Raw genomic sequence first — 8,361 nt, forward strand, 5'->3', positions numbered from 1 at the left:
GAAGGATGTCATGCTGGGTAAGGTGGAGGGTCAGAGAAAAAGAGGAAGACCCCCAATGAGATGGATCAGCCAGGTGGCATCACTGATGGCGTCAAGTGTGGCGGTGGTAGTGAGGTTGGCCCAGGATAGGACATTGTTTCGTTCTGCAGTACATGGGGTCGCTATGAGTCAGTTCCGACTCGATGGCACCTGACAACAACAACATAAACACTTGACCTCAAGGTCCATTTGAACTGCAAGGTTGTTGGTTCAACTCATCAGCGGCTCCTTGGAAACCCTATACAAGGTTGCTATGAGTTAGAATCAACTCCACGGCACTTAACAACAATAAGAACATTAAAATTAGACACTCAAACTCTATTTCAGTATATTTACATTTAATTCCACTTTATTGATCATATTCTTCAAATCTACTCTATATATTTGTGGTGCTGTAGGCTAAGCACTGGACTGCAAGATGGGTTTGAACCTCAAGGTTGGCAGTTCAAATTCACAAGCCACTCTTTGGAAACCCTATACCAGGTTCCTATGAGTTGGAACAGACTCCACGGCACTTAACAACAACAATGATATTTCTATCACCACTTGTCTGTCAGTTTGTTGTACTGTGGTTGCTTGCATGTTGCTGTGATGCTGGAAGCTATGCTACCAGTATTGAAAATACTAACAGGGTCATCCATGGTGGAAGCTTTCAACCGACTTTCCAGACTAAGACAGACTAGAAAGGAGAGGTGGACTACGGAATGTTTAGCCCCTGAAAACCATACGAATAACAGCAAAAAATTGTCAGATATGTTGTTGTTGTTATTGTTAAGTATCATTGAGTTGGTTTGGACACATAGCGGCCATGTATAGGGTTACCGAGGAGCAGCTGGTGGGTTTGAACTGCCAACCTTGTGGTTCACATTCCAGTACTGATCCTACAGTGCCAAACCAGGAATCCTGTCAGATAGTGTGCCTGAAAATAAAACATTATGAACAGCACCAGAATTTTGCCAGATACAGTACTGAAAGAAGAGCCCCTCAAGTTGGAAGGCACTCAAAATGTGACTCGGGAAGAGATGCCTCCTCAAAGTAGAGTTGACCGTGGTGATGTGGATGGAATAAAGTTTTTTTGAGACCTCCATTTACTGATTGAGCACAATTAAAAATGAGAAGAAACCGCTTCAAACATTCATTAATAATCAGAACATGGAACGTATGAAATATGAATCTGGGAAAATTAGAAGTAGTCAAAAATGAAAAGGAATGCATAGGATCAATTTCATAGGCATTAGTGAGCTGAAATGGACAGGTACTGGCCATTTTGAATCTGGTAACCTTTTGACTTACTTTGCCAGAAATGACAAATTCAAGAGGAATGGTGTTGCATTTATTGTCCAAAAAAACATTTCAGGATCTATCTTGAAATGCAATGCCATCTGTAATAGTATAATATCTATATGCCTACAAGGAAGACTAGTTAATACCACCAGTATTCAAATTTATGCACCAACCACTAAAGCCAGTGAGGATGAAATTGAAGCATTCTACCAACTTCTTCAGTCTGACATTGATCAAACGTGCAGTCAAGATGTATTGATAATTATTGATTATTGGATTATGAAGGTTGGAAACAAAGAAGAAAGATCAGTAGTAGGAAAATATGGCCTTGGTGATAGAAATGATACTGGAGATCACTTGATAGAATATTGTGAGGCCAATGATTTGTCCATTGCAAATACCTTTCATAAATGACAGAAAAGGTGATTATACACATGGACCTCACTGGATGGAATACACAGACTACATCTGTGGGAAAAGAAGGTGGGAAAACTTCATATCATCAGCAAAAACAAGGCCAGGAGCCTTGTACTTCTTCTGTACTCCTTGTGGAGTAGGCTGCCATCTCGACCAGCATCATGGCTGCCCTCAGACCTCTGGTGAAGCCCAACATCATAAAAAAGAGGACCAAGAAGTTCATCCGGCACCAATCAGATCATTATGTCAAAATTAAGCATAACTGGTGCAAGCCCAGGGGCACTGACAACATGGTATGGAGAAGATTTAAAGGCCAGATCTTAATGCCCAACATTGGTATGGGAGCAACAAGAAGACAAAACATATGCTGTCCAGTGGCTTCCGCAAGTTCCTGGTCACAATGTCAAAGAACTAGAGGTGCTGCTGATGTGCAAAAATCTTGCTGTGTAGAGACTGCTCACTATGTTTCCTCCAAGAACTGCAAAGCCATTGTGGAAAGAGCAGCCCAGCTGGCCATCAGAGTCACCAATCCCAGTGCCAGGCTGCACAGCCTGTTTTTGAGTTTTATTTGTGCTAAATAAAACCATGAAAGCACGCACACGCACACACACACACACACACACACACACACACACAACAAAAAACAAAACAAAACTAGGCCAGGAGCCAACTGTAGAACAGACTTTCAATTGTTCATATGCAAATTCAGGCTGAATCTGAAGAAAATTAGAACAAATCCATGAGAGCCAAAATATGAACACATCCCACATGAATTTGGAGACCATTTCTACAACCAATTTAATGCCTTAGACACTAAGGATTGAAGACCAGAAGAACAGTGGGATGACATCAAGAACATCATACAGGAAGAAAGCAAAAGGTCATTAAAAGGACAGGAAAGAAAGAAAATATCAAAATGGAAGTCAAAAGAGACTCTGAAGCTTGCTCTCCAGAGTAGAGATGCTAAAGTGAAAGGAGGAAATGAAGAAGTAAAAGAACAGAACAGAAAATTTCAAAGGACAATTCGAGAAGACGAAATCAAGTATTATAATGAAGTGGGCAAAGACCTGGAATTAGAAAACCCAAAGGGGAGAACACACTCAGCATTTCTCAAGCTGAAAGAACTAATGAAAAAATTCAAGGCTTGACTTGCAATATTGAAGAATTCTATGGGCAAAATATTGAATGAGGCAGAAAACATCAAAAGAAGATGGAGACAGGCACAGAGTCACTGTACTGAAAAGAAATGGTTGACATCCAACCATTTCAATAGGCAGCACATGATCAAGTACTGATTATATCGAAGGAAGAAGTTCAAGCTACACTAAAGGTATTGACAAAAAACAAGACTCCAGGAATTGACAGTACTTTAGGTATAGATTTGCCTCCTCTGCACGCAATGCTTCTGCCAAAACTACCACTCTGTAGACTTACAACATGCCTTAACCACCATCATGGTATCCTATCAGGATTGCCTCAGATCAAGGAACCCACTTCACAGCAAAAATAATGTGTCAATGGGCCCAGGCTCATGGAATTCACTGGTCTTGGAGTCCTGAGGTGGTGCTGTGGGATAAAGCACTGGACCAAAAGTTTGGTTTGAGTCACAAGGTGGAGGTTCAAACTCACCAGCTGCTCCTTGGAAACCCTATACAGGGTCGCTATAAAAAGGAACTGAGTTGATGGCAATTAACAACAATCATGCTTCTCATCATTGTGAAGCAGCTAGCTTGACTGGATGATGGAATGGCCTTCTATAGATACAGCTATGTTGTCAACTATGTGGCAATACCTTGCAGGGTTGGGGCAATGTTCTCCAGGAGGCTTCAGATGCTAGAAACCAGTGTTCAATGTATGGTGTGGTTTCTCCAATAGCCAAGATTCATGGCTTCAGGAACCAAGGGGTGGAAATGGGAGTGATACCACTCACTATTAATCCTAGTGATGTACTTGCAAAGATTTTCCTTCCTGTCCCTGGGACCCTATGCTCTTTGGGTCTGGACATTTTAGTTCCAAGGGAAGAATACTCCTACTAGAAACAGAACTGATTCCATTGAACCGGAAGTTAAGAATACCCCCTGGCAATTTTGGGCTTCTCAAGCCTTTTGATCACCAGGCAAAGAAGAGAGTATTGGGTGATACGCTTGATCCTGATTACCAAAGAGAAATTGGATTGACATTACACAATAGAGGCAATTTACATTTAAAACAAGTACATGACCTTGAAGATATCCCACCTGAATTTAGAGATCATCTGAAGAACAGATTTGATGCGTTAGACACCAAAGACCAAAGACTAGAAGTGTTGTGGGATAACATCAAGAACATCATACAGGAAGAAAGCAAAAGGTCATTAAGAAGACAAGAAAGAAGGAAACGATCAAAATGGATGTCAGAGGAGACTCTGAAACTTGTTCTCCAGCATAGAAAAGCTAAAGCAAATGGAAGAAATGAGAAGGTAAAAGAGCTGAACAGAAAATTCAAAAGGCAGCTCAAAACGCAGTCAAGTATTATAATGAAATGTGCAAAGAACTGAAGTTAGAAAACCAAACGGGACGAACACGCTGAGCATTCCTCAAGTTGAGGAAACTGAAGAAAAAATTCAAGCCTCAAATTACAATATTGAAGAACTCCATGGGCAAAATATTGAATGATACCTGAAGCATCAAAAGAAGATGAAAGGAATATACAGAGTCATTGTACCAAAAAGAAATGCTCAATGTTCAACCATTTCAAGAGGTTGCATATGATCAAGAGCCAATGAAATTGAAGGAAGGAAGTCCACGGTGCAATGAAGGCATTGGCAAGGAACAAAGGACCAGGAATTGGTGGAATACAAATTGAAATCTTTCAACAAACTGATGAAGCACTGAAGGCACTCACTCATCTATACCAAGAAATTTGGAAGACAACTACCTGATCAACTGACAGCTTTAACCTCTGGAAGTTCTCTGCCAATGTATGATTGCCACTGTTTTAAAGTTATCTTTAGCAAAATTTTGCTTGCATATGGTATTAATAATAATGTCCAATGGGTCACCTCTCTTTGGAGCAGGCACAAATATTCTCTCATAATTTGGACATATTATCAGGAGGGATCAGTCACTGGAGAAGGGTATCATGTTTGGTACAGTGGAAGGTTGAAGAAAAAGAGGAAGACCTCCAGTGAGATGGACTGGCACAGTGATGGCAACGATAGGCTTAGGCATAACAATGATTGTGAGATTGGCTCAGGACCAGGCAGTGTTTTGTTCTGTAGTGCATAGGATCACTCTGAGTCGGTACCAACTCTATGGCACCTAAAACAACAACAATCACTGTAGCTCAAATGCATCTATTCTTGTGCAGCAGATTGGCCTAATGCAATATGTTGTTTGATTTCTTGACTGCTGCTTCCATTAGTATTGATGATTGATCCAAGCAAAATAAAGTTTTTGATAACCTTAATCTTTTCTCCATTTATATGGATGCTGTTTATTGGTCCAGTGGTGAGAATTTTTGTTTTCTTTACACTGAGATACAACCCTTATCGAAGGCTGTGTTCTTTCATCTTCATCAGTAAATGTTTTAAGTCCTCTTCACTTTCAGTGAACAAAGTTGTATCAGCTGCATATCGCAGGTTGTTAATGAGTCTTCCTCCAATCCTGATGCCATGTTTTTCTTCATATAACCCTCATATTATTTGCTCAGCATACATGTTAAATAAGTATGGTGAAAGAATACAACCCTGTCACACACCTTTCTTAATTTTAAACCATTTTGTGTTCCCATGTTCTGTTTGAACAACTGGTTCTTGGTCCAGGTAGAGAGTCCTCATGAGCACAATTAAGTGTTCTGGAATACAATGTTGTCCATATCTTGTCATGATCCATGCAATTAAAAGCCTTTGCATAGTCAATAAAGCACAGATAAACATCTTTCTGATATTCTCTGCTTTCAGCCAAGATCCATTGGACATCAGCAAAGATATCCCTTTTTCCTTGACCTCTTCTGAATCCGGCTTGAACCTCTGAAAGTTCTCTGTCATTGTATTCTTTGAGTAGTTTCTGTATTACCTTTAGTAAAACTTTACTTGCATGGGATAACAAAGAGATTGTCTGGTGATTTCCACATTCCATTGGGTCACCTCTTTTTGAAATGGGCATAAATACGGTTCTCTTCCAATCAGTTGGCCGGATAGTTGTCTTCCAAACTTTTTGGCATAGATGAGAGTGTCTCCAGTGCTGCCTCACTTTCTTGAAAGATTTCAATTTTTATCCCATCAATTCCTGGTGCCTTGTTCTTTTCCAAATCCTTCAATGTACCTTGGACTTCTTCCTTCAGTATCATTGACTCTTGGCATATGCTACCTCTTGACATGGTTGAATATCAACCATTTCCTTTTGGTGCAGTGACTCTGTGTATTCCTTCCATCTTCTTTTGATGTTTCTGCATCATTCAATAATTTGTCCAGAGAATCCTTCAACAATGAAAGTCGAGGCTTGAATTTTTTCTTCAGTTCCCCATCTTGAGAAATGCTGAGCATGTTCTTCCTTTTTGGTTTTCTGATTCCAGCTCTTTGCACATTTTGTTGTAATATTTGACTTTATTCTCTCGAGCCGATCTTTGATCTTTGAAATCAATGAGATGGATTAACACAGTGGCAGCAGCAGTGGACTTATGAGGTTGGCACAGGACTGAACAGTGTTTAGTTCTGTTGTGCATAGGATCACTATGAGTTTGTGCCAACTGGATAGCACCTAACAACAACGTTGTTGGTATTGTTAAATACCATTGAGTTGTTTTTGACTCATAGTGATACTATATAGAGTTTCCAAGAAGTGACAGGTGAATTTGTACTGCTGATCTTTTAGTTTGCAGGATTCCTATGAGCAGCTGGTTTGAATTGCCAACCTTGTGGTTCACAGTCTGGTGCTTATCCTACAGTGCCATTCCATGAATCCAATCTATATCTATATCTACATACATACATACACACATATATATTTGTTATTTTTGTTGTTAAGTTCCATCATGTCGGTTCTGACTCATAATGACCCTGTAGAGGGTTTCTGAAGAGCTGCTGGTGGGTTTGAACTGTGACCTTCTGGTTTGCAGTTCAGTGATGGTTTATATATATATAAAGCTCTGGTAGCACAGTGGGTTACAAGTACAGCTAACTTCAAGGTCAGCAGTTTGAATCAAACAGCTGCTCTGTGGGAAAAAGATGTGGCTTTCTGCTCTTGTAAGATTTTCATGCTTGGAAACCTCATACAGTGTTGCTATGAATCAGAACTGACCCCAGTGCATGTAACCATCACCATACACATGCAGTCACACACACACACACACACACACACACACACACACACACACAAATATTGTTTTTGTTAAGTGCCATGGAATCAGTTCTGACTCATAGTGAACCTATACAGCATTTCCAAGGAGTGGCTGGTGGTTTGAACTTTTTGATTAGCAGTCCAGAGCTTACCCTATAGCATCACACCACACACCTACAGCATCACATCTACAGTATCACACCACCAGAGGTCTCTCTCTCTCTGTCTCTGTCGCTTTCTACATGTGCATCAACCATTGTTGCTTTGTTAATTTGTGAAATATAAGATGTAAATAGGGTCAGTGCATAAGGTTGCTATGAGTCGATACCGACTCAATGGCACCTCACAACAACATCATGTTAACTGTATTGTGTATTATTTTATAATTGTCTTTATTTAGAATTTATGAGTGTGGCTTAAGGAGATATGGACAGGTGCAAAGTTGACAAGGGGTGTACTGTGATAATTAAGGTATGGTGTCGACTTGATTCAATGGTTTGGCAGTTATGCTGTAGTTATCCCCGAAATGAGAGAATATAATGTAATCAACTCTATTATGAAGTCTTTTTATGAGAAGCCAATCTATTGAAAAGAGGCTTCCTCAGAGATATGACCTGCTCCCAAACAAAGACTGCTTGCTATCTGCTGAATCTTGATGTTGCATTTGGCTTATCCTATGCCTTCCAGTTCTTTGGTCTTAAGCCACTGAGCTTCTCTGTTACCTGCATTCCTGACTGCTGTACCTACCTGCCTACTTGCTGTCTGATCTGTTGGTCTTGGTTCATCTGATGTGGACTTGGGACTCTCCCACCTTTACAGCTGTAAGCATACATTGACAGAGAACTTCCAGAGGTTCAAGACAGGTTCAGAAGAGGCCATGGAACGAGGGATATCATTGCTGATGTCCGATGGATCTTGGCTGATAGCAGAGAATACCAGAACAATGTTTACCTGCGCTTTACTGATTACTCAAAGGCTTTCAAATGTGTGGATCATGTCAAGCTATGGACAACATTGCAAAGTAAGAATATTCCAGAACACTTAATTGTGTTCATGAGGAATCTGTACATGGGTGAAGAGGCAGTTGCTCAAACAGAACATGGGAACACTGAATGTTTTAAAATTAAGAAAGGTGTGCAATGAGGTTGAATTTTTTCACCATACTCATTCAACCTGTATGCTGAACAAATCATCTGAGAAGCTGGGTTCTATGAAGAAAAACGTGGCATCAAGATTGGAGGAAGACTCATTAACAACCTGAAATATGCAGATGATACAACCTTGCTTGCTGAAAGTGAAGAGG

The 8,361-nt window shown here is 40.3% G+C and overlaps 1 pseudogene; it reads left to right on the top strand.

Annotated features, from left to right (window-relative positions):
- Positions 1-1,901: 1,901 nt before the first annotated feature.
- The window catches only part of LOC102819723, a 57,349-nt pseudogene continuing 50,889 nt past the window's right edge, over positions 1,902-8,361 (top strand).

The sequence above is a fragment of the Chrysochloris asiatica genome, unplaced genomic scaffold (assembly GCF_000296735.1).
Source record: "Chrysochloris asiatica unplaced genomic scaffold, ChrAsi1.0 scaffold00325, whole genome shotgun sequence".
Lineage (NCBI taxonomy): Eukaryota > Metazoa > Chordata > Mammalia > Afrosoricida > Chrysochloridae > Chrysochloris > Chrysochloris asiatica.